Source organism: Lutra lutra, chromosome 5 (genome assembly GCF_902655055.1).
Source record: "Lutra lutra chromosome 5, mLutLut1.2, whole genome shotgun sequence".
NCBI classification, from domain to species: domain Eukaryota; kingdom Metazoa; phylum Chordata; class Mammalia; order Carnivora; family Mustelidae; genus Lutra; species Lutra lutra.
In genome coordinates this window covers 116,225,742-116,242,169 of record NC_062282.1, presented here as the reverse complement: position 1 = coordinate 116,242,169, position 16,428 = coordinate 116,225,742, and the positions used below count along the sequence as shown (strand labels likewise).

At 38.2% G+C, this 16,428-nt stretch overlaps 1 protein-coding gene and 1 pseudogene across 1 annotated transcript in view; one reads left to right on the top strand and one right to left on the bottom strand.

Moving 5' to 3' along the window:
• ADGRV1 (adhesion G protein-coupled receptor V1) overlaps positions 1 to 16,428 on the bottom strand; it is a 548,798-nt gene that overhangs the window by 249,432 nt on the left and 282,938 nt on the right. The window lies entirely within an intron of this gene.
• LOC125100189 (calponin-3-like) lies at positions 8,465 to 9,462 on the top strand (annotated as a pseudogene).

Sequence of the window (16,428 nt, the reverse complement as noted above, 5' to 3'; positions counted from 1 at the left end):
GTGCGTTCAGATGAATAAAGCCAGTAAACAGAGAGGCATATAAGTTCTTATCATCTGGGATCCCCTAAAAAAGGGAAAGAAATGTATTTCTCTCCTTGCCCCCCTTCTTTTTCTTTTCCTGATTTCTAACTGCACATAGGTAAAAAGTCACTTTTGAGGTAATTCAGTCCTGATATAATATTAAGATAATAGAATGCAAAACGTCCAAGTACCCTTGGGGGGTGGGGAGGAAAAAGGGAAAACCTGGCTGTTAAGGAGAGTTAATAATATATTGAGTCCTGATGTTTTGCAAGGCACTGTGCTAAGCCTGTGGTACTTCATGGACACCTCATATAATGAATTTAATTCTAAAGTATGATGAATTATATGCACACATATGAACATCCATACTTTATTACTCTAAACACTTACCAGTATATTACTTAAATTTCTAAGCTGATGAAACAGGCACAAAATGAACAAATAACAAGTAAAGGTATAAAATCCAGACCTCCTGAGTTTCATATCAGCATTGACAGTGAATTATATTTATATGCTGTCTTTCCTTCCATAGGTTAATTTTCATTTGTCTGAACAAAATTAATTTACAAAATTAAATTTAAATTTATATTATAAATGTTCGTATTTATACAAAATATATATTAAATGTGCTAAACTTTGTGCTGGTTCAGTGGCATTCTGGATTCAATACTCTATCTCTAAGGTAAGATATTTCCCTCTTTAAAACAGATGAACAAAAAATAAAACAGGAAGGAGTCTTAACGAGAAGTAGCTATTTTGGAAGGAAATACATATAAAAGAAACCATTCTGTAAAGCCAAGACTCAAGTTTCATAATCTGCCCAAACTTTTTAGGTTTGGGTCTGTGCTTCCTGGGCCTTCCTAGTCTATACCCTGTGTTGGTCAGCATGCCAACAAAGACAGTGCCATAAAGGGCCCTACATCAGCCCTGGCAGTCCCCTCCTTGTGTATGTTAACACTGTTTTGTGCTGGTGCAGCACGAAGAAGTTCATGACAAGGTTTATATTTGAGTTTTTTTTCTTGAGAAATCATAGGGCTTATTTTTTCACTCACATGGGATATTTATTTTACTATGTTAGTTTCACTTTAAATACAAACCATAAAGACAAAACACAGCAGTCAAGGACCAAATACATTGAGTGGTTTTCACTTGTCTCAATTCTGAAGAGTGAGCCCTGGAGCTTAGACACTGAGTAGAAAGTAATTCACTGTAACATCAGATTTATTTGTTTTTAAATTTGATCACTCTGGGTGAAATTTATAAGTCCAAGAAACACAAGAAAAGAAATTTCTTTCCTCAGACTTTGAAATATCTCAGAAAGAAAGTCAGATCTACTGCATTTAAACTAATTTATGATAAAATGTATTTCTTGTATATACTTTAAATTGAATATACTTTAAAAATATACAGTCCTCAGGGTACAGACTCAGTTGATGAAGGGTCTGCCTTTGGCTCAGGTCATGATCCCGGGGGTCCTGGGATAGCGGGGAGCCTGCTTCTCACTCTCCCTGTCCCTCCACCCACTCTTGTACGTGTGCACTCTCTCTCTCTCTCAAAAATAAATAAGGTATTTTTTAAAAAAGTTATATAGGCCAACAATTGACATTTTCAGCTGCAGTAAATCCTCTTAGTTTGACTAGCTGGTAGTCAACCACTTTGGAAGCTGGGGTTCAAGGACTTATCTGCACCCTACTGGCACACCTCATTCTAGAGAAGGGCACAAATCTATAGACAAAACGACTTCCAATTGAACTCTTTGCACAAAATTAATAGATAAATGCAGTATTCAATTAAGGCAAAGTGTGGATACTATCCTTCCTCTTTATATGCTACTCCTGACTGCTTGCTTACAAATGTCTTACACAAACTTGGCTGTAAGCCCCATGTTACTTATACTACATCTCCCAAACTTGAGACATCATCAGCAAATTAAGTAGGCAAAATAATGACATTCTCATCAGCAAGTCCTTTAACTTGAAATTTACTCTGCTACAAAGAGGCAGATGGTCTACCTATTTTAGTAAACTGAGAAAAAAGAAAATAAATTTTAAATTTTAAAGACACACTATGCTAAGCCAAGTCCTTGCCCACCTCTTGACCCCATTTTCTAAGACTTCCTGTCTTGTGCACTAAGTGATGGCTATCCATCTGATGCTCAAGCATGTCAAGCTTTTTCTAGCCTCTGGGCCTTCCTTTGCACTTGTTATTTTCTCTGCCCCTAAAGTGCCTGCCCCAATTTTTGCCTTTCCTTTCAGTTCACATGTCATCTCCACAGTGATGCCTTCTCCGATGGCATATCCCTCCAACTGATTTTGACCATAACACTCACCACTACCTGAAGTATGTTTATTTATCCCCTTATGTCAGTCTCAAATGCTAAGGTATTTATGCCCAGAGTAGAAACCTTGCCCTTTTTTGTTCACCACTGTGAACATGGTTGCTTGGCCTTTATTAGAAACTCCATAAATATTGATTAATGTAATGAATGCTTACAATTAATCTAAGGAAAGCATTCTGATTTAAGGAGCAAATTTAGGAAACAAGACTTTTCTTCTTAACACGGACATTCCTAATTTAATTAAAATTTATCTTGAAGAAATTCAAGGTAAATAATAAATTAGTTTCCACATTCATTCTTGGGAATAGATACCTGGTGCCCTGCGCACTGTCATGTGCTGTGCCCGTGCCTGTGTGTGCTATGCCAGCTACACTCAGGGAGCCTAATGGGGTCTGAGAAGCCAAAGTGTCTTGCAGTGTCAGTGACTGGTGTACTCTTTACAAAGTCATGGAATATTGGGGAAATAGTTATCTTGGAAACGGCGCTTATTAGCCTACTTGGTTTTGTCAGCCAGCCAATATACGGGCCCCCCGTACTGAGGGCAGCCTCAGTAAGTCTTCAATTCACTAAGCAAAGGCAAGCTACTTCACCTGCTCACTTTAAATTTGCGTTCTGGGGGCGCCTGGGTGGCTCAGTGGGTTAAGGCCTCTGCCTTCGGCTCGGGTCATGGTCCCAGAGTCCTGGGATCGAGGCCCGCATCGGGCTCTCTGCTCAGCGGGGAGCCTGCTACCTCCTCTCTCTCTGACTGCCTCTCTGCCTACTTGTGATCTATCTCTCTGTCAAATAAATAAATAAAATCTTTAAAAAAAATCAATTTAAATTTGCGTTCTGGGGGGCGCCTGGGTGGCTCAGTGGGTTAAGGCCTCTGCCTTTGGCTCAGGTCATGATCTCAGGGTCCTGGGATTGAGCCCCGAGTCGGGCTTTCTGCTCAGCGGGGAGCCTGTTCCCCACCCCCACCCCCGCTCTCTCTGCCTCTCTGTGATCTCTGTCTGTCAAACAAATAAATAACATCTTTAAAAAAATTTTGCGTTTTGGGGTGCAGTTAAAATTACATCAAATTTTGCAGGTATTCCTGATGTTTTATAAAGTCATCAGCAAGAGCAGATGAGGCGGGCAGGGGTATGAAAAGAAACTGAATACAGATCTGGGAGTTTGAAGGAGGTCTGAGAATGATGAGAACCTTTGCCAAACCTTAAGCCTAAGAACGTACTGCTTCTTCCTTGGGAACAGCATGTGCTACAGGGTGGGGCCAAGTGATTTTACTGCCAGATTTTTGATGCTGTGCTCAATTTAGTTCTCATTGTTTGCACTGGGGGCTTATTTTGAGTCACATACGCTATTAGTGGTAATATAGGAGAACATCTATTAATATTTTGAGTCTTTATTAGAGTTTAAGTATAAGCTATAATTTAGCTTTACATGATCTTTTAAAAGTATGCCGAATTTCTAAGTGGGATTTATTTTTAAACTCAAATCCTCCTCTTTATGCCTTCCCATACCAGTTTCAAAGCAACACTGGTTGAAGATTTTTAAAATGTATCTACACCTAAAATATCGGAAATCCATTGAAAAGTGTGAATAATAAAATCACAATCTTCATATGAACAACTTTTTGCTACAGTAGAATCTGTGAAAAATAAATATTGAATTAGTGAATCTTTCTTAATTTAATGCTTATTCTTTCTATTTTCTTGTTTTTAGAGAGCATGTGCATACACACAAGCAGAGGGAGGGGCCGAGGGAAAGAGAGGGAGAGCAGAGGGAGAGAGAGAATCTTAAGCAGGTTCCATGAGCAGTTCAAAGCCCAACTGGGGCTTGATCCCTGAGATCATGACCTGAGTCGAAATCAAGCGTCAGATGCTTAAGCAACTGAGCCACCTCGGAGCCCCTTATTATTAATTCTTTTTTTTTTTTGAAGACTTTATTTATTTATTTGAGAGAGAGAGAGTAAGAGAGAGCATGGGAGGGGAGAAGGTCAGAGAGAGAAGCAGACTCCCTGTGGAGCCTTAATCCCGGGACTCCAGGATCATGACCTGAGCTGAAGGCAGTCACTTAACCAAATGAGCCACCCAGGAACCCTAATTCTTAAGAACAAAACTATATATAATAGATTCAGATTCTTGGGGCACCTGGGTGGCTCAGTAGGTTAAGCCTCTGCCTTCGGCTGGGGTTGTGGTCTCAGGGTCCTGGGATTGAGCCCCACATTGGGCTCTCTGCTCAGCAGGGAACCTGCTTCCCCCTCTCTCTCTGCCTGCTTCTCTGCCTCCTTGTGATCTCTCTCTCTCTCTGTCAAATAAATAAATAAAATCTTTAAAAAAATAGATTCAGATTCTTTTATAACATGCTGAAGGTTTTACTGATAGAGCTGGTTCTCTTTTGTTCTGAAACTCTCATAAATACTTAAATATATACTAAAAAAAAAAACAAGGATGAAATCTACCAGATTTAACAAAAAGTTCTTAAAATATAAAGAGTATTTATTTATTAAAGATTTTCTTTTTAAGTAATCTTAACCCCTAATGTGGAACTTGAACCCACCATCCCAAGATCAAGAGTGGCATGCTTTCCTGACTAAGCCAGCCAGGCACCCCAACACAGAGGACATTTAAAGGAAATGTAGTATTGTTACTTCCAAATGCTGGTAATAAAGTATTAAGTAAATATGTGCTTTTAAAATTATTCAGTAAATTGTAAGACTGTTATGTAGTCATCCCATAAATTATAGGCAAACAGATACGGCTAATGTGGGTTTATGGGCTGATTACATGAATCTTAAAACTTATTGAACAGTTTGATGTGATTTTTTAATTTTATTTTTTAAAAGATTTTATTTATTTATTAGAGAGATGGAGAGAGAGCACAAGTAGGCAGAGCACCAGGCAGAAGAAGGAGAAGCAGGCTCCCTGATGAGCAGAGAGCCCGATGTGAGGCTCGATCCCAGGACCCTGGGATCATGACCTGAGCCAAAGGTAGCCGCTTAATCGACTGAGCCACCCAGGCATCCCAAACAGTTTAAGTAGCCTAAATATATTGTGATAGCTAGCCTTCGAGATGGCCTCAATGACATCCAGCTCCTACAGTGAATCAGGTGTGTAGCCCTCTCCCATAGTGAACCAAGGTTGTTCTGAGTGACCAATAGAATATGGGAGAAGAGATAGATGGTATTTGACTTCCAACATAATTCAGCTTTCATTTTGGTCATGCTCATTCTCTCTCTTGTAACATGCTCTCTGTAGGAAGCCCAACACTACGTTGAACAATCCTATAAAAAGGCCAAAATATGAGGTCTGATGCCCTCTAACAGCAGGAGTAAGCCACTGAGGAATTTGGCCTTCAGCCAATGGGCAGATGAGTAAGCTATCTTTGGAAGAGAACTTCTAGTGAAGTAAAGCATTCTGATAACCGCAGCCCTCACCAACAGTGTGACCACAACATCGTGAAACTAGGCTGGACCAAAATCAACCAACAAAGCTACTCCTGGATTTCTGACCTGAGCTAAAGGCAGATACTTAACCAGTTGAGCCACCCAGGTGCCCCTTACCTGTGCAGTATTAATGAACAGTGTTAATATGCAAAAATATGGATATAAAAGTCTAGAAAACACAAACTCATTTTTTGTGACAAAGTAGATCAGTGGTTGGCTAGAAATGAGGGAGTAGGATGAAGGATTACAGAGAGGTCAGAGGAAATTTCGGGGGTAATGGGTATGTCACAATCTTAACTGTATTGATGATTTTATAGGGGTGTGTGTGTGTGTCTGTGTGTGTGTGTATACACACACATATATATATATCAAAACTTAACAAATTGTATAAAAAATGTTTCAATATAGCTTTTTTTATTTCAATATAGCTATTTTAAATAGCTATTTAAAGCTATTTATAGCTTTTTAAGATTTTTGTAAAGATTTACTTATTTTTTTAAGATGGGGGGAGACAGAGGGAGAGAATCTTCAACAAACTCCCCACTGAGTATGGAGCCTGACATGGGGCTCAATCTCATGACCCATGAGCCAAAACCAAGAGTCAGATACTTAATCAATTGAGCCACCAACACACCCTAATACAGCTATTTTAAATACCTGACGAATCTATCCACCATTTACCTAATTTTCAAATTGCCAAGTCTGAATGTTATTAAACTTTGTTATTTTGGGATCTAGAAAATTAAGAGACCAATAGTTTTATTATATATTATTCTATCCTTATATCACTGAAGTGCTTCATAACTTATTATAATCTATATTAGAAAATCTAGTTCAGAGTACTAGTATAATCAAATCAAAAATCTTCTTAAATAATAAAAATTTATTATGGGAAACATATTGAGAAATACGAAGGATAGGTGATTTCATGTTCACATGTAGTCTTAAAGAATAGTAGGAACTTCAAAGCATAGGAATTGAACAAAGCTCTAATGATTTTTTTAAATCCACAAAAGATTACCTGATACTTTCCTCAAAAACTCATTTAGAGTTCTAGTCAATACTGTCCAGGAAAATTGACCCTTTAGCCTTTAAACCCTATTGGGTAAAATTTAAGTTGAATTTTTTGCTCTGAACCTGTAACTTTTCAACATGGATAAGAAAACTATCTAGATGATGTAGTCATATATGTCATTTGCCCATGTTAAAATCAGTTTCCACATTAATTAAGTAATTATTACAAAGACAGGACTGCATACCAAATTAAATGTATATACAGAGAGATATCTATATCTATCTACATATAGATAGATAGATATAGATAAGCAATGAAAGCAGATGGGTTTATGTCATTTGCCTCCTTACATTGGCAATAACATCACATTTAACCTATTTTAATGATATCTGAAATAGAAATCATTCTGGGGTGCCTGGGTGGCTTAGCTGGTTGTGCATCTGCCTTTGGCTTAGGTCATGATCCCAGGATCCTAGGATAGGCTGTCGTTGGGCTCCTTGCTCAGCAGGGAGCTTGCTTCTCCCTGTCAAATAAATAAAATCTTAAAAAAATAAAATAAAATAGAAATCATTCTAAGATTAAGAAAAATGGTACTTTTACCCAATATTTAAATAAAATTTTACAGACATAATTAATTTTGGTAACATATTCAGAAAACATTTAAAATACAATATTCTATAGGATATCTTACTTTTTATCATACCATAATCATCTTCTATTGTCAGGAAGCTGGAGAATTTTCTCTCCAAATATATTTTCCATATTTAAAAAAAATTTTTATTAAGGATTTTTATTTATTTATTTGAGAGAGAGAGAGAGAGAGAGAGAGCGCACAAGCAGAAGGAGGGCCAGAAGGAAAAGGAAAAGCAGGCTCCCACTGAGCAGGGCTCGATCCAAGGACCCTAAGATCATGACCTGAGCAGAAGGCAGATGCTTAACAGGTTGAACCACACAGGTGCCACTATTTTCTATATTTTTAAAATAAATTGAATGTTCTCATTATTTTATTTTATTTTAAAGATTTTATTTATTTATTTGACACAGAGAGAGAGAGAGAGCACAAGCAAGGGGAACAGCAGGCAGAGGGAGAGGGAGAGGCAGGATCCCCACTGAGCAGAGAGCCCAACGTGGAGCTTGATCTCAGGACCCTGAGATCATGACCTGAGCCGAAGGCAGAGGCTTAACCCACTGAGCCACCCAAGTGCCCCTGTTCTCATTATTTTAATTCTACTATTTATACTTTTAAGATTAAAATGTTATTGCAAGTAATCGGTTTTCTTAGAGTAATACATACAAATTTTCTTAACCAATATCTAAAATATTTCTATCACCTTTTTAATTGCTGAATCCCAAACATGATTCCCTGGGCTTGATAATGAAACCTAAATTGATTTTTTAATTTCTGGAATATTGGAAACATTATGAAAATGACAAATAATATAAAATATAACCAGCTCCTCATCACCCAGATAAATACACATTTTCCAAGTTTTCTTCAAATTTTTGGTGTTTAAAGAAAAAATGTTACTGGTCAGGGCATCTCCTGCACCTGTCAGGGGCGCGAGCTCTGAGCATCTCGTGATACAGCCACTCCTCAGGCCCAGGAGTGTGAAAGCCAAGTAGGAGAAACCCCCAGACCTGAGCGCAGTCTCTTCCCGCCACCTGAACCACTAGGACCCTCTTCAACAAGGGCCCTTATTACAGGCTCTCGGCAGAGGTTAAGAACAAGATCGCTTCCAAGTATGATCATCAGGCAGAAGAAGATCTTTGAATTTAAATAGAAGTGACAGCACACTGACACCAACTCTCTGCTGTGCTTAAAAGATGGCACCATCCCCTACGAGCTCATCAACAAGCAACAGCCAAGCTCAGTGAAGGTTAATGAGTCCCCGTTAAACTGGCCTCAGTTGGAGAATATTGGCAACTTTATTAAAGCTATCCAGGCTTCTTATGGCATGAAGCCACATGACATACCTGAAGCAAATGACCCAGGTTCAGACTACACTGGTGGCTCTCGCAGGTCTGGCTAAAATAAAAGGATTCCATACAACCCTTGACATTGGAGTTAAGTATGCTGAAAAACAAACAAGACGTTTTGATGAATGAAAATTAAAAGCTGGCTAAAATGTAACTGGTTTGCAGATGGGAACCAACAAATGCACCAGCCACACAGGTATGACAGTATGGGATCAGGAGGCATCTTTACGATCCCAAAATGCAAACTGACAAACCTATTGACCAGACCACAATTAGTCTGCAGATGGGCCCCAACAAAGGAGCCAGCCAGGCGGGGATGTTAGCACCAGGTACCAGAAAAGACATCTATGATCAGAAGCTAACATTACAACCAGTAGACAACGGGACGATTTCTCTACACATGAGAACCAACAAAGTTGCTTCCTAGAAAGAAATGAGTGTGTTTGGGCTTGGGCGGCAAGTATATGATCTCAAATATGGCACTGCTTCTGCAGAACCTGTCATTCAGAGTGGAAGTCAAGGAAAAGGAACAAATAGGTCTGAAATTAGTGGTAGTGATTATCAGGCAGAATACCCAGATGAATATCACGGTGAGTACCAAGATAACTACCCCAGAGATTACCAATATGGCGACCAAGGCACTGATTATTAGATTTGATACAAGGAGCTCAGTATTTAGCCCATTGTTTTTATTCAGTGAGAACCCAGCTAGCCTTGAGTAATTTTTACTTTGTCTTCCTAAAACACTATAATGCTTATTGTACGTAAAAGAAATATTGCCTTACGTACATTTCCTTTTCCTTTTCCTGCATCTTCCCTAAACAGTTGTCTTTTAGTGCTGTAACAGTTCAATCTTACAGCAGAAGCAATAACTCCCATATGAAGTAAAAAGGAATACTGTAAAAAGGGAGTACTCTTGTACAGCCAATTCTCTTATCCAAGACTTATGCATTTTTATAATCTACTGAATAAACTGGGATTTCAAACAATAGGAAGTGGAGTTTTTTGTTTTGTTTTGTTTTGTTTTGTTTTACAGTTTAGTATCTTGTTTCAGTGTGGAGGACTAAACTCATGCTATAAATGCATTCTTCGCCAACTAAATTTAAGATGTAACATTTTAGACATTTACATATCAAAGTCTCTATAGTATTGTTCACTAAAAAGTTTAAATAAAATCCTGATCAGTGTAAAAAAATAAATAAAATGTTACAGATACAGCTAAATCCTATTCTTCTGCCCCTTCCTCCTCAAGATAAAAAGTAAGTTTCCTTATATTTTAATTTCATATGCTTGGATACAGTATTGTATATATATTTTTTTAATTTTATTTTTTATAAACATATATTTTTATCCCTGTACATTTTGTTTTAAGCAAAGAATATTAATAGCAATACCCAGAAAGGCCAACTAGAAAAGATTTTCAACTTTACTCTCTGTCAGGGATTGCAAATTAAAATAAGAGAGAGCTACTCTGCCACCTGTCAGACTGAAAAAAACTAGAAGTCTGACAATAGACTTGAAGTGGAGGATAAAAAGGAACTTAAACACCATAGGTATAAGTTGGTACACAGTGTCTTTAGAGAACAAATTTTTTAGTAAAACTGAAGATATTCCATTGCTATGGCCCAGAAATTACCCCCCTAGTTATCTACCCAAGAGAAAGTGTCACATTTAAACACTTCAGGAGGCATGTAGAAGGTCTGTGTTAATAAATTTAACAGCTTACACTTGAATCATGCTTCTTACGTGTCAGGCACAGTTTCAAATCCCTTCTGTGCTTTTTACTCTATTATGCTCATAACCTACCTATCCCATAGAAAATGTACTGCATTTTACAGATGAGTAAACTGAAGCACAGCAGTTTATAACTTGCCACAGTTGCATAGCTTGGTGGACCCACAAACACAAGCAATCTAGTTCTGAGTCTGTTAACCACTATGCTGTATGGGTCACAGAAGTACGGTATGGAAGGACAAAAGAGTGGAAATCATCCAAGAATCCACCAAGAAAGGGAGGAACAAACAGGCAACAATACATTCACGCAGAGCAGAAGAGCAGAGCTAGTAAGATCCATAAGCCAGAGCACACCCAGGCGCTTGCATACGGGAGAACAGGCAAGGTGCAAGGTGATTTGTACTGTATGATACCTAAAGCCATCTTTATGATTTATTTCCAATGGTGGAAACAGGTAAAGCAATCTTAGCCTATATTAATGATATAAAAGAATCAAGAGCAAAAAAATGGGGGAGCCTTTTTTCCCCTTGGGGTTATGAATCTTGAATAATGTGCTGGTTCCAGGAATCGCAAGATTGATAACTAGACTGGATTTTGAAGTAAGCAGCCAGAATGATGAAGGATTTTTGCAGTGGTTTACAGTGTGCATGCAAAGTCTTTCAAATGAGGGAATAAGTCTGCTTATGTGCGAGAAAGGACAATGTTCTCCATCATCCCCCTCTCCCCAAAAGCTTCCCATCAAATGTGTGGGTATGCATATAGGATAGGGCTTATCTTTTTGACTTATCTTCACACAAAACATTCATAAGTACTATTAAAACTCTGCTTAACTTTATATATGTTATAGGGTTTTCTTAAATACACAGAAGGATGTTAAATCCCAAGTTGTGCACAAGAAATAGTCACAGAAAACTATATAACAGTAGAAAAATATGGCTACTATTACACAAACGGAAAAGGTTAACAAATGACCCCCAAAACCCCCACATTTTGTTTTTATTTTGTAAAGTCTTAGAAGATAGGTCTACCAAGGAGTCTCCCCCTCCACAACATAGACTATTGACAACAAAAAAAGTACTCTAAGAATGCACTTACTTAGGAGAAGATTTCAGCACTGAAAAGCAATGATCTGTACAAGGTCATAGCATTAAGCTCTTTTTCCTCACTACCCAAATGAACCTTGTCTGCATCATGAGCAATGGGAGCCTGTGAAGAGCCCACCATGCTGACATCAGTTCATTGAAACCATCAGTCTCCACAGAGCAGGATTACTCTCTATAGAAAAGCAGTCAATCTAATCAAAGAACTCTGCTGAGAAAAGACTGTTCCAAGAAAGACAAACCTTTGAAAGATAAAGAAGTTAAAATGAGTGCTGACACACATGGCTAAAATGCTAATTTTCATGGAAACATAATGGACATGTAAGTGGGGGCATATTAAATGTTAATTACTCTTAATCTTAGCTGTTGAAAAAAATGCTTTAGGTTTGGGTGTGGCAACTTCTTTTGAAAAACTTGTTGGCACTCCAGTGTAGACCTTGCTATGATTTCTTTCCAACACTGGACACACCTTGTTCAAAAGACAAATGACTCATAAGAGGCCACAATCCAAAATGTGATATTCAGCATTTAACTTGTTAATAGTACCCCAGAAATAGCCACAGCTCTTTCTGTGAGAAAAATAGCAGACAGGGGATTAAAACTGATGGCTTCTCTATTTCACTAGAATCAGTTGTGCAAGAATAGTAAAAATACAGTTTAAAGAGTGTCAGATAAGGTAATGAGGAGAAAGGCCACAGGCGGGTTGTGAAAGTGTGCCAACGTCAATACACGTTACTCAATATTTGCACTACTTAACAAAAATAAGCCAAGCATAGGTGAAAATGGCTAGATGAGAAAGGAGAAAACACACCTGAAATAAGTGTAACATTGTGGGTCAACTACACTTCAATGAAAGAAAGAAAGAAAACACAAAGGACCTAATGTAAGACTTGACAAAGCAAATTTGTACCACAACGTTTAAATACACCAAGTGTGACACTTGTATCCAGTATCAAACACTTTATGCATTATCAATGAAAAAAGGCCAACTAAGACTTATTTCTTCCTCCAAAGCCCATAAGCATATTTATGTATGTTTTAACATTATATCAATTGTTTTACAGAATTTTTTATTTTAAATACTGGCACCAGCCATAAAAAAGTTGCTATTATATATTTGGCTCACTTATTCATTCTTTCAATACAATTTTGTGAATTCTATGATGTGGTGTCCTAATGATGGACTCCTTTTTGCGGTTATGAGCTCACAGTGCAGTAATGGGCAGAATCCTACATAAATATATCTGATTAACAATAAAATTATGCTATCCTAAAGTTATATGGGGATCAGTTTTATCTTAAAGTTCACTCTTGCTCCGAGAAGAAGAAAGTCATTTTATTGCTACGCAGTTCTACTAGGATAAAAATGATTCAACAGATCTCATGTACATTGAACTTTAATAATGTAATGACCCTTTCATGTACATAAAATTTTAACAGAACCCCAAGGAGAAGACAATATTCAAAATGGTGAAATTTCAGGAACAAAAATCAATCATGAATACCTTTTAGTTGTTTTTGCATTTATAACCTCCCTCAAGTCAGACTGTGTAGGCAAATGGCCATTTTATACCTGTATCTAAGGTCAACCTTGTGTTTGGTCTTTTTCCACATAAATGAAAAAAATTACTATTTCTAGAATGCTGAATTTTTAAAGATCATGGTCCAAAATCTTACCGTGAGTTACACAAGTAAAGGAAGTTAAGTGTTGACTAGTTAATATTGTTTAATACTTATGTTAAACCATATAAAAGGATGACAGATGGAATATGGGGTAGAGTTGAATTCTACAACTCCACAATAGGTTTTAGTTTGTAGGTTTCCACTTTCAATATGAAATCAGTTATTATTAAAAGTCTCACCCAAATTCTATTCCCCATCTAATATTTATTGGCCTTCCATTAAGAACAAACAAAATTGGGGCACCTGGGTGGCTCAGTGGGTTAAGCCTCTGCCTTCAGCTCAGGTCATGATCTCAGGGTCCTGGGATCAAGTCCCACATCAGGCTCTCTGCTCAGCGGGGAGCCTGCTTCCTCCCCATCTCTCTCTGTCTGCCTCTCTGCCTACTTGCGATCTCTGTCAAATAAATAAATAAAACCTTAAAAAAAAAAAGAACAAAATCTAAACCTTAATTAATTCATTTAATAAATATGCATTGAGTGTTTTTTTACTGGCTCAGCACTGTTGTAGGTGATGAGTATTCAGTAGTGATGAAAGCAGCCAAGGTTCTCATCCTCCTCCAACCATAGCATGCCAGGTACTATAGAGGAGAGGAAAAAGGAACAGGGAGAATATTGTGTGCTGAGGCTGAGGAAGGTCTGAATAAAGTAAATGATGAGGAATGTCTCCCTAAGTACATGACACTTAACCTGATCCCTGACATGAGTGAAGGGATCTGCGATGTGAGGAGCCAAGGACCAGGAAACAAAGTCTTCCGGGAAGAGGCCACTGTATCCACAAAGGCTTTAAGACAGAAGACTATCAGGGAACCAAGGAAAAATCACTGTGTCTGGACCATAGTGAGTGAGGGGCTGTGGGCTGGGGGCGGAGGTCGACTGATGAGGCCTACCACGTTGGCCATACGCTGTTATAGAAGCCACGCTAAGATGTGTGAATTGAATTTAAAGAGGAGTGGGAAGTCATTAAAGGGTTTCAACAGAGGACATGCATGACCTTTTAAAAAGATGACGCTGGGGACACCTGGGTGGCTCAGTCGGTTAAGCTCAGGTCATGATTTCAGTGTCCTAGGAATGGGGCGAACATCGGGCTCCCTGCTCAGAGGGGAGCTTGCTTCTCCCTCTGCCTGCTGCTCCTGCTGCTTGTGCTCTCTCTTTCTCTCTGACAAAAAAATAAATAAAATCTTAAAAAAAAAAAAGATTACACTAGTTCCTAAATACAGAGAATAAGTTGGAAGCAAACTAAAGGTGAAGCAGGGAGACAAATTAGAAGCCAATTTCAGCAGATCACAAAAGGCACAGGGTGGGCTAGAAAAAAGGCAGCGGATGGATTTATAAAAAAAAAGTATATGAAGCCATGGCATAATCTGGAGGTAGGATCAACAGAACTTGCTGATCGGTTGGATACTGTGCATAATGTGCAGGAAGGAACGAATAATGCTGAAGAAACTCTGAGAAAGATGACCCCAATTGTTGAGATATGGAAAAAATGTGGAAGGAACAGGTTCTGAGGGAGTATTTTTTCGGACATGTTAAGTTGGAGATACCTACGAAACGTTCAAGAGGAGAAATGAGGGGCAACAAAGTATATGAGAGCAGAGCTTCAAAGAGTGGTTTGTAGTGAAGATAGAAATCTGCAAGTAATGAAGCAAACAAATGGTACTTAAAACTATGGCTAATGATGAGATCACTGATGGAGAGTGGGGAGTAGTATATCTACAATTTCTGCATGTAGCAAAATTTCCTGGGGCAATTTTGATTCAGTAGGTTAAGGGTGGGGACTTTGATTCTGCATTTTTATTAAAAACCCTAGGTGGGTCTTATCCTAGTACCATTCTGTTAAATATCTGTTATAGAAACAGAAAGTAAGTGAGTCCAGCAGATAACTAAGACACTCTAGCAATTGGTATCTGGCCAGAAGAGTTTGAGGAACTGAAGCCATGGACCAACTACGAGAGAGTGGCCCATGCAATCCTTACTATCTTCAAAGGGAAACTGAAAGGCATCTGTCTTTTAGGTACTACTAGCAAGACTCTGGCCAGAGTTCCCTTGAGGAAGCTCCTATAAAACAGTGCCAAGAACAGGCCTCCAGAACAATATAGGCTGACTCAAGTGCTCAATGAATTTGTGCTTTGTCATTGTAAAAAGAAAACACAGACAGTATCAGCAACCGGATTGCCAATACCTTCTAAGTAAGACTACTGCGATCCTAAAATCAGGACAGGGGATCATGGGATTGGTACTGGCCATGCTGGAGTTAATGAGCCCTTGGCCAACCCATTTCAATGTTACCAAGGACAGGGAATAAGTAACACCACTATCTTTTCTTCTTTACTTTTCTGTAACATGCAACTAGCCTAAAGATCCTAGTATTTATTAATTCCTGAAAACAACAGGTTAAGACAAGTAGGCCCAGACAAATTATGAGGCAGATTCATTTCTATTTCTCAATTTATATCCTGTTAGCCCAATCCCACCCTAGCAGTCCACATTTCCATACTTCTCTGTTTGGAACTGTCACAACTGCATTGTTACCTATGTCCAACAAACCAACTTCATAACTCTTTCTTTTATCACTTCTCAAAGCTCTTTTTGTTTCATGTAGGGTCGTGTAATAACAAGTTGATTGTACAATTTTTATATGTTGATGAGTTTGCTATCACCCACAAATTTGCATTTTAACAGGACATCTGTGGATACAAACTTTAATTTGAAGGAATTGAGCTAGAGTTGGAATATTCCTATATCATTACAGAGGAGATATACTAAGTATGGAGATAATTTTAATAATCCTTAATCAACACCACACAGATTGCTATCTATTTCACCTGTAAAGTCTCCATGATTTAAGAAGTCTTTGAGTTAATAGCCTTGGAGCAAGCAACCATTTAAAAGTGAAGCCAACATCGGGCTCTCTGCTCAGCAAGAAGCCTGATTCCCTCTCTCTCTCTCTCTCTCTGCCTGCCTCTCCGTCTACTTGTGATCTCTCTCTCTGTCAAATAAATAAATAAAAAATCTTTTTAAAAAAAAAAAGTGAAGCCAAGAGATCATAAATTACTTCATAAAGTTGATTTCATGTTGTGGGAATAGTTGAAAGAAATATTTTTTTTAAAATTTGAATTAATTAATTAATTAGCGGCATG